The sequence below is a fragment of the Ursus maritimus genome, unplaced genomic scaffold (assembly GCF_017311325.1).
Source record: "Ursus maritimus isolate PB19 unplaced genomic scaffold, ASM1731132v1 scaffold_16, whole genome shotgun sequence".
NCBI lineage: Eukaryota > Metazoa > Chordata > Mammalia > Carnivora > Ursidae > Ursus > Ursus maritimus.
Window position 1 is genome coordinate 5128571 of NW_024424008.1, and position 10967 is coordinate 5139537.

The window sequence follows — 10967 nt, forward strand, 5'->3', positions numbered from 1 at the left end:
TTCATATTTGCCTCTGTATTTCTAAAAGAAGTGAAATATTATAGATAAAATTAGGTCTCCTTTAACCACAGACTCTCCCACCCAGTCCCATCTCCCCTCTCAATGTCCAGTGGCAACTGCCCCATGAGTATGGTGTGAATCCTTCCATTCCATTCTCTATAATTTTATCTGCATGCATAGATGTATCCATCACCAAGGGATTATGATGTTGTGTCCTCAGATTTACATTGATGGTATCAAGATATATGTATCATTTTGCATCTTGCTTTTATCACCCAAAGTTATTTTTGAGGCCAATTCAGTTTGATATATGAATATACTTTTATTTACCCATTCCTCTGATAAAAATTTAGGCTGCTTCCACCTTTTTGCTTTTATAAACAATGGGGCAGAGAACATCCTCATACTGGTTTCTTTGTACACAGGGGTGAGAGTTTCTTTGGGATACATACCTAGAGGTATAATTGCTAAGTCATAGGGTACATACAATAAATAAATTTTTCAGGGGTGCCTGGATGGCTCAGTCAATTGAGCGTCCAACCCTTGATTTCAGCTCAGGTTATGATCTCAGGGTTGTGGGACTGAGTCCTGTGTGGGGCTCAAGGACTGGGCATGGAGCCTGTTTGAGATTTTCTTTCTCTCTCTCTGTCCCTCCTCTCTCTCTCTCTTTCTTCCTGCTTAAAAAAAAAAATTAATTGCGGTTAAACACATATAACATAAAATTTACCATCTTAACCATTTTCTTTTTAATTTGACGGAGAGAGAGGGAACACAAGCAGGGGGAGGGGGAGAGGGAGAAGCAGGCTTCCCGCGGAGCAGGGAGCCTGATGTGGGGTTTGAGCCCAGGACCCTGACCACTGAGCCACCAGGCGCCCCCATCTTAACCATTTTTAAGTATATAGTTCAGTAATGTTAAGTGTATTCACATTGTTGTGCAACTAATCTCCAGGACTCTTTTCATCTTGCAAAACTGAAACTCTAAGGGCATATACATTTTAACACATTAAGTGCATGACTTATGACTTCTTTCATCTATTAAACTGCAAGATTTATAAGTGTGTGATCAACATCTCATTAATTTTACATCAAAGAGCCTAGTACGTAGTTTAATAGGTAGACACATAACAAGTATTTGTTGAGTGAGTGAAAGAACTAATATTATTTTCACAAGTCTAGTGAGATAAGATTTCCTCATCACACAGAGGAGATACTGGAACTCAGCACTCAGCTCTGGCAATCTTACGTACTTGGAGCATACGCAGCCAGCCAGAAAGAGACAGCAGTGACCTCTGACCTAGATAAATAAATAAATAAATAAATAAATAAATAAATAAATACTCTAAAAGCACATGTATCTTACCATAAACCTATAAAAATAAGTTTTTTTAAAAAATCACACTTTGTTGCAGATAGAGCCCTGGTCAGGGTTCCCCTCAAGAAAGGAGTTACTGCCTGGCTGCAGGGAGTGACAGCATTCAGCTGTTGACCTCTTGGTTATCCTCAGCTGTCCAGCCAAGGTCAGTCTGCTCTCAGAGTGGCCCCAACCAATGACTGTGGAAGGTGTTGGTACCAAGGCCTGTTTATTTCTGCCCATCATAGGACACCTCCAACAGGCAATCTCTCCTCCAAAGTTCCCTGCTGTGCTGGGAAAGATTTTATATCACATCTGCCCAATTCTACCTCCTCCCCTTTCTTTTTATTGGTTTAACTCCCCAACAAATTTTTCACTAATTCCAACTCAGCATTTGCTTCCTATAGAACCCAACTGACACGATCTTAATTCCATAATCCTAATTCCTGGAGGTACACAGCATAAGCATTCTAAAGGACTACCATCCAGTCTGTTTACTAAGAACATATGTATTTATGCATTGCTTTTTTTCACTCATTTTTAAATTAGCATTTTACTATGAAATTAAATAATTCTCAAGAAGCATCATGAGTCTTTAGATTATTGCACTGTTAGACATTTACATTGCTGCCATTTTGGTTTTTTGGTTTTTTTTTGTTTTTGTTTTTTGTTTTTGCTTCTGACTAAATTATCCTACAATGACTATTATATATAAATTTTGGCCCTTATCTGTAATCATCACCTTGGTGTATATATATACATAGAAAGGAAAGTATGGGAGGGGCTCCTGGGTGTCTCAGTGGGTTGAGTGGCTGACTCTTGGTTTTGGCCCACGTCATGATCTGGGGGGGGTGGAATCAAGCCCCACTTAGGGCTCTACGCTCAGAGTCGATCCTGCTTGAGGATTCTAGCTCTCCCTCTGCCCCTGCCCCTGCTCTCTCTCTTCTTCTCTAAAATAAATAAATATCTTTTTTTTTAAAGAAATGAAATTATGGGACTATGAGTTTGTATGATTTTATGTTTATCCATATAAAAAATGAATTTTTAAATTTTTTCATTAAAAATGTTCACTGAAATATTGAAAAATATTTCAATACTTCAATGCCACTAAAAAATGTATAGCGAGGGGTGCCTGGGTGGCTCAGTTGGTTAAGCATCTGCCTTTAGCTCAGGTCATGATCCCGGGGGTCCTCGGAAGCCCGCCTTGAGCTCCCTGCTCAGCGCGGAGTCTGCTTCTCCCTCTGCCCTTACGCCTTGCTTGTGTGCGGGCTCGCGCGAGCACTCTCTCTCAAATAAATAAATAAAATCTTTAAAAAAAATGTATAGTGAAAAACAGTTGTCTTCTGCCTTGATCTTCATAGCCCAAGGACAACCATTTTCCACTTTCCCTATTGCTTCGGGTATTTACCTCCATATTTAAAACAATGTGTTTATGTTGTTATTTCCTGATGTATGTGTGTTAAACATGCTTTATGGCCTTGCTGTTGTGGTAGATGCGGATGTAGAACCCTTACAAATACACCAAATACGCAGTCCCACTTGTTCCCCATCCTCTCAAAGTACTTAAATCATAATTTTGGCTTTTTTTTTTTAAGATGTATGTATTTATTTTAGAGAGACCGAGCGCGTGCGCACGCCTTTCCAACCTTTCCCCTCTGTTCACTTGGTCGCTCCCTGTCCTGCTCACACTTACACCAGAGCACTTATTACACGGTATTGTAAGTATGTGCTTACGTGTTTATCTCCCCAACCCCCAGCTCCTGCAGGGGTGCCACAATGTAGGATGAAGAGCGAGCATGAAATATTGATGGGAGGGATGGGGGTGTGGATGAGCCAGGCTTTAGTGCCGGGAAAAAGGACTTTCTGCTCAAACCGAAAGGCAACAGCCAAGTGCTACATTTTCTCGAGCAGGGCAGGGTCTTGAGCAGCACAGTGTGCCTTCAGGGCGCACCGGGTCACTGCGCGAGAGCTGGATGGGAACGCGGCCGAACCAGTCAGGAGTCACAGCAGGGCCCCCGCCCTGAGATGTTAAGAAGCGCGGGACGGTTGCGGTGGCACGGAGAGAGGGAGAACGACATCTACTAGGGATTTCCGGGAAATAATAACAAACGCTGAGATTGGCTGGGCTGTGCCAACGGCACCAAGATGGGTATGGCCTCACCCCCATTTTGCCCATGTGCAGTGAGATTTGGCGGGATTAAGCAACTCGGGGGGTCCCACGCCTGCAAGTGAAGGACTGAGCTGCCGACGTAGGTCGTCGGGCTCGAAAGACCCAGGGCTGCCCTAGACCTCCCCTGCGCAGACCGAGGCTGTCCACTCTCTGCACTGCAGGCCGAGGCTGTTTTCCCGAGCTGAGACCCCCACTCCTCCAGCCGAGAAGGGCGCAAGCCCCGCAGGGCGGGGACGCCTCAGCGAGCGGCCAGTCCCCCTCCCGACCTTCGAGGCGCGCACCGAGGGGTGGAAGAAGGCGCGTCGCGGCGGCGGCGGCTCAGCGCGCACGCGCCGGAAGCCGCCGAGTCACGGCGGGGCCGGGTCGCAGCGCGCGGGGAGGGGGCCTGGCGCCCGGCGGCTCCCGCCCAGGGGGGTCGTGACGCCCGGCGTCGCACACTCGGGACGGCGGCCCCGGCGGCCGGAGACGGAGGCGCTGAGTCGGCGCAGCTCCGGGCTCCGAGGGCTGCGCGCCGACCGCCGCCGTCCGTCGACACCGCCCCGCGAGGACGCGGTTCGGCGCAGAGCTGCGGCGGTCGCGCCCGGGCGCTGGAAGCGAAATCGCGAGGTAGCCCGAAGCAGCGGGTCGTGTCCGCAGATTTCCTGGGAAGCTACCGACCTTGGGAAAAGAGGCAAGCTTTGTGTCGAAGACGGTAGATTCCGAAGATCGAAGGGACTTGCCCAGGACTAAAAATGATTTGTCTGACTCAGTTCCAAAATGCAGTAAATAATAATGAAAACACTCACACACAATTTTTTTTTTTAATGCAAAAGCAAAACTTCCAGAATTCCAAGAGAAAGTAAACTTTGGAACAAAGGTTTACCTAAAATAAAGCTCCTACCTGGATGAGAGCACTGCACGGGGAACTTTCTAGAGGTCCCTATAAACTTGATCCACAGATCTTTCTCCAGTTTCTCCCCACCACTATACTACTGAGGCCAGAAACCCATTTTTGTACATTTTATTGTTTTTATTCAAGTTTCTTATTTTAGTCAAAACGCTACTATAGAAATTTCTGGACCGGGGGGGGGGTGGTGGTGTTTGGGAATCATACCTAATTACAGTCCCTAAAACTGGAAACCACAATTACTTTTGCTCTCCACTTACATTTTTGCTCACAATAAGAGGTTTTTACATCGCTGCACCAGAGCTATCATCTTCTATTTTACCGTCTTTAGGTAATGTTATATAAACATCTGCCCGTGTCTCACAGATCTTCAAGATCATTGTTTTAAATAACTACATTATGCTCACCACATAAACTACTGAATTATCCTCCTATACTGTGCTTGTAGATTATTGACCCGAATTGCTCTTCTCTTGTTTCTGATTGTCCATGTTTGTCTTCCATCAGGAAACCTCTCTGGGCAAAATGGTGGAACCGAATGTGGAAAAGTGGCTGCCAACCATTGCACTGTAGGAAAGCTTATTTTCTCTTTTAGAACTGGCAAAATTTCTCCAATTCTTCTTTTGATATTTCATCCCACTTGGATATTCATAGCCTTCCTTTAATGCTATAAGGTATACATTTATTTATTTATTTTTAAATATTTTACTTATTTATTTGAGAGAGAGCACAAGTGTGGGGAGAGGGAGAGGGAGAAGCAAACTCCCCACTGAGCTTGGGGGTTTGCGGGAGGGGTGTCACTAGGTGCTCAATGAGGGGTTCCATCCCAGGACCCTGAGAAAATGACCTGAGCCGAAGTGAGACACTTAAGAGACTGAGCCACCGAGGCGCCCCTATGAGGTATACATTTAAAAAGACTAGACCTTTCCAGGAGTCTGGCACAAATGGGATTCAGAGTTGTGCCTGAGACATTTTCAGATTTTCATCAAGCAGTTGATGTTCAGCTGCTGCTGTTTACAGTCTTCTGTGTGACTTGGAACACGTTATTTAACCTGTCAGTCTCCGTTCCTTATCTGGAAAATGGAGTTAGTAACAGTGTGTACCTCATAAACTGTTGTGAGCGCTAGATGAGGTCATATTTGTACAGTGCTTAGATCATGCCTGTACGTAGTGCTCCATTGATGTTTTCTTATAAATATTATTTTTTTGCTACTAAAGACAACAATAGCTATGTGTTGAGCAGTGACAGGCACATCTACCACGCCTACCAAGGCTGAAATTGTAGAAGCAGTTCCTTGCAAACTTTCCCTGCCGTTTGAAAGTCAACTCAGTGTGTAAGCCTTCTCGATCAGATCAGTAATTCCATAGTTAGAGAAGATGGATAAAGCTGAAAAGAGGTATAATGTCACAAGATCTTTGGAACAAAGTTGATACATAGAAACTTGTACCTATTTGGAGGCAGTGGGACAGAAGGTGGAGGGAAAAGATCGAGAAGCTGTTACTTTTCATCTTAAACTCTCCAGTGCTACATTGTAACTATGCAAATATATTACTTATTTCTTTTTTTTTTTAAGATTATTTATGTATGTGAGAGAGAGAGCGAGATTAAGAAAACTAGTGGGAGGAGGGAGGGAGAAGCAGACTCCCTGCAGAGCAGGGAGCCGGATGTGGGACTCAATCGCAGGATGCTGGGATCATGACTTGAGCTGAAGGCAGATGCTTAACCCACTGAGGCACCCAGGTGCCCATTACTTATTTATTTCTTGTCGTTTTGTTTTGAACATGTGGCCTGATTGCTTGCTTTTGAGTCAGAAAGCTTAATAGTTCTTCAAACAAAACTAATCTGAGTCCTAGATCTGGTTCTGGTGTAACACACGCTAGAATTTTCCTTTTCCATTTTTCTGTCTTAGGTACTTTTTCAACTGCTGTTATTCATTCATCCATTCAGTACATATTTGGTAAGTGGCTCTTATGGACCAGGCACTATGCTATGTGCTGAAGATGTTTCTTTAAATAATCAACCAAAAGTTGGAACATGTGTGCCAGCTACCTGTAATGGGTTTTTGTTTAAGACTCCTGTTGTTGTGGTTCCTTGGGTTTGTTGCTAGAAAATCCTGAGATGATCTAATAGATGTAGCTTTTTTTTTTTCTTTTACTACCCCCCCCCTTTTTTTTTCAACAGAGCTGGACCTAGAAATTCTGCTTCACACTCCAGGGTCCTGCACATGAGAAATGGAGATACAACTGACTTTGGGTCCTGTGGTGAGGGAGTTGCTTCCACTACTGCTGCCTTTCTGGAGCTCTGCCCTAAGATAATGTTATACCAAAGGGCCCTGTGGGTACTTTCCTGGAGATATTATTTGATTCAAATCAATTCAATTCAAAAACATATATTGAGTGCCTACTACTTATAAGCACTGGGGTAAGAGTGGGAGATCAGCCAAAGATGAAAACGACCAGACCTTGAACCTCATCATTATTTAAGAATCTTAAATCTTCCTGAAGTTTGTTCTGATCCAGATACTTGTCTTTTTAAAATCTTTAATGGGTATCTTTTGTTTTCAGATTTTTTTTTCTTCTGAAAAAATACTAAATTTAACTAGACACTATGCTAGGGGTTGATGATACCATTTCAAAAAGTTACATTGCTGATTGCAGCGTTGTTGAAGGCATCTGAGTCACCAACACAACAAGCTTGTATCAGTCCAAATTGCAACTGTAACATTTATAGTTTTGCTATGTATAGTTGCAAGCATCTGACTACCGCTTTATGACTTCTGGTATAGCTATGCATGAGCAATCACATACTGAAGTACATATTATTTTATTAAAAATAACTTTTCTTTGTTTTTTGTAAGACAGAGCACTTTGTTGATTTAAAAATATGTGTGTGTGTGTGTGTGTGTGTGTGTGTGTGTGTGTAGTTAGACTATAGTACATATGTACCCCATTTAAGAAGAGTAGAGAGTTTGAAACAAAAACAAGAACCAAAAAAGGGGAGGGAGAAAAATAGAGAGAACATTACAGTAAGGGGTCTGATAGGGTTGAGAACTCTGTCCTAGTCAATGAAATCGAAATGACTTATCCTGGCACTTATGGTCATCATTATCTTGTTGCAGGTTTATTTCTCTTTGTTATACCTGAGATCAGGCCAAGTTGCTCTGCTTAATATGCTAGTATTGGAGCAGTGCCTTCACCCCCACAGCTGTGAGGTCACCTTGTTCTATACCACAGGACTCTGTCACCTTTGACACATCTGATTGACCATTCTATTCATAGCCTGTCCAATTGCCCAAGGGAGTTGCTCAACGAGAATGATAATAATTAACCAGATCAATCAAATTTTCTCTTGCAAAGATTGCATTTGAGACCCAGACAGTAAAGTGGTTAATAGCAGGGTCACAAGATGAAAGATATACAGAGAAAAAGGTGTCACTGGAAGTTATGACACAGCAGAAGCCAGGGGTAGACAGAATCTTGAGTGTGCAGAAACAAAACAAGAAGTCAAATGGCCATAGATGCAGGGAGAGCATCCCTGTGTAGTGATAGGCCACAGAAAGGGATCCAGACAAAACACCTGATGCCTTGAGCTGTCTTGGATCCAGTGTAACCTCCCAGTTCCCGGATGGAATTTAATCCCCCATGAGGCCTCAGTCCCTCATGATTGAGATTCCTGTCTTCTTTATTTTCCCGCATAGCTTTGAAAGTAATCTTTATCACTTAAAGTAATGTGATCTTTGCCGCTAAAGATCCTAACTACCACATTCTCACAAACCATGCTCTCCCATTGCTGGGCCTTTGTCATCTCCTCAGCTTGCATTGTTCTGCCCTCGGTCTGGTTATTGTACGTTTTGGTGCTAGGCATCCAGAGTCCCCCTCCACCATCTACCATCCCTAATATCTCAGCTGCAAGGAATGACTCCCTCTCTCCTCAGAGCTTCTATTCCTACTGCTTTTCAGGATATTTTTCACTCCCAACTCTATATTATATAAAAACATCATCTCTATTAGGTTTGATGAGCCCCTTGAAGTAGTTACAAAGACTATCACATATGTTTCCTTCCTAGCAGAGCTACACATGCACAGAATGGGTACTTAATTATTTACTCTTCCTTCTACTGATATGTTGCTTATCTTCTCCCCATTTCTCAGATCTTAATCCTTTCATGGTGTCAACTATCCTTAAGAACATGGCATTGAACCAAAACTGGTTGGCACATAGTAGATTTTCAATATGTGTTAGCTGAATGGAAGATCTGTCTTTTACTTGAGACTAGGTCAGCATCACATCCTGTGCGCCGGGCATCAAAAGGATATACCCAGTATTTCAAATTAATGTTTTCAGTAACAAACGTGTTCCTCTTACTGCATTGCACGTTTATTCTAATGGTGTTACCACCCTCCAATCACTCAGGCCTGAAAACTTTAAGCTGTCTTGCCACTACATCTAAAGTTGCATTGCCACAGTCTGGGTTTCCCGCAAGGTAGAACCCAGGACATAATGCCAGTAGTTTATTTGGGAGTATAATTCCAGAGGGCAGGAGTGAGGAATAAAACTAGGAAGGAGAAGAGCCAACACAAGGAAAGTTTTAGTTGTCTGCTACTAAGGGAGACTGGCCTGTGGGACTGTGAGATTTATGAAATGTATCTTGGGACCATCTGACCAAGAGAAAAAATTGAGAAGAATCAGCTCTTATATTCCTCATTGGTCAAGGATTTGCTTCACAGACTGTTAACTTTCCTGCACTTCCAGGTTGCACATGCAGAAGAGCCAAGCCTGTTTCTGTGGGCATACTGTAAGATGGCATCACAGAAGCCCTGAGGTAGGAAGTGAGAGGCCTGTGGTTCAGGCATATGGTGAGGCCCAGTCACACAGACAGGTTGTATAGGTGTATGTCAAGAACTGTATTTCTGGGCGCCTGCGTGGCTCAGTCCATTAAGCGTCTGCCTTCAGCTCAGGTCATGATCCCAGGGTCCTGGGATCGAGTCCCCCCCCTGGGCTTACTGCTTGGCAGAGAGTCTGCTTCTCCCTCTGCCCCTCACCCTGCTTGTGTGCGCACGTGCTCTCTTTCTCTCTCTCTCAAAAATAAATAAATAAATAATCTTTAAAAAAAAAAAGAACTATGTTTGCAAGCCACGGTTACAGGGATGCTGACAGAAGACACGAGACTCCTAGGTCAGAGGCGAAACTTTATTACTTACTACGCAGCAGGCAGCAGCAGTTTTTTGTTTGTTTGTTTGTTTGTTTGTTTATTTATTTGACAGAGATAGAGACAGCCAGCAAGAGAGGGAACACAAGCAGGGGGAGTGGGAGAGGAAGAAGCAGGCTCATAGTGGAGGAGCCTGATGTGGGGCTCGATCCCAGAACGCCGGGATCACGCCCTGAGCCGAAGGTAGACGCTTAACTGCTGTGCCACCCAGGCGCCCCTAGCAGCAGCAGTTTTACGTTCATATTAGTATCTATTTCTGGAGTCATTATCAATCTCGGTAAGAACCAATTGCTGTCCCTCCAGGGAGGAAGGGATCTGATGCAATCAGTCTGCTACCAAGTGTCCGACTGGTTTCCTCAAGGAATGGAGTGATATAGAGCATTCATCTCTTCTGCTGGCAGGTTGGGCATACATTAGGTAACAACAGCTAGATCAACTTTGATTAGAAGGAACCCATGGTGTTGGACCCATGCGTAGCCTCCATCCCTGCTATTATGGCCCCTCCGTTAGTAGGCTTATTGTTTAAGCATTGGGATGGCCAAGGAAAGAGTCTGGCTGGCATCCATAGGACAAGTCATCCTGCCTGCCTGGTTTCTGAGTGCATATTTTGTGATGTCTATTCTCTGGTGGACGTTATAATGAGGCACAAAGATCTACACACTTTGTGCCTATTTCTTTAAGTCCACCTGTTTATCTCCCCCGTTCTCTTTGTCCCCATCTTCCAATGTTTCTTTTTCCAGCACCCTGAATAACCAGATAAAACATTCACCACTAGAGTCCATATAGAGCCATATCTCAAGCCACTTATCCCACCATATAAAGTGATGAGCAAATGTACTGTTATCAACTCCACCTGCTGGGAGAATTTTCCTTCATCACCAACGGGTTCTTTAGGGCCACCCCTGAATAGAGCTGTGGTTCAGCATAGTCCATCTTTTATTAGGGTCAACATATTAGCTGATCTTCCTGTGAACCAGGCCTGACTTTCCTGCCACCATCATTGAAGTGAATTGAAAGAGTCTTCAGTGCTACAGAGGTAAGTGACACAGGAGTTTGGGTCACTTGTTACTGTAATTTACTTATGCCTTCTCATCCTGCTTAGATCCGATCCCAAATCTAGCATTTCTATTGTACACGGAATGCTTGACCTTTTTTTTTTTTTTTAAGATTTTATTTAAAAATAATCTCCATACCCGACTAGGGCTCAAACTCACAACCCCGAGATCAAGAGTCACATGTTCTACCAACTGAGCTGGCCGGGCACCTCTGGAATGCTTGACCTTATGACATGGTAGATCTTGTAACACCCAGCATGTCATTGGGACTTCTGATTGCATTGTCAATAGTGTC

General features: G+C 43.8%; 2 long non-coding RNA genes across 2 annotated transcripts; both read left to right on the top strand.

Annotated features, from left to right (window-relative positions):
* The first annotated feature begins 3072 nt into the window (after window positions 1-3072).
* Window positions 3073-7258, top strand: LOC103656406. Its single transcript, XR_566616.2, has 4 exons — window positions 3073-3500; window positions 4915-5081; window positions 6318-6365; window positions 6590-7258. It is a non-coding gene; the product is annotated as an uncharacterized LOC103656406 (long non-coding RNA).
* A 1917-nt stretch (window positions 7259-9175) lies between these two features.
* Window positions 9176-10647, top strand: LOC103656405. The gene is made up of 3 exons (XR_566614.2): window positions 9176-9230; window positions 9921-10018; window positions 10561-10647. It is a non-coding gene; the product is annotated as an uncharacterized LOC103656405 (long non-coding RNA).
* The last annotated feature ends 320 nt before the right edge of the window (window positions 10648-10967 follow it).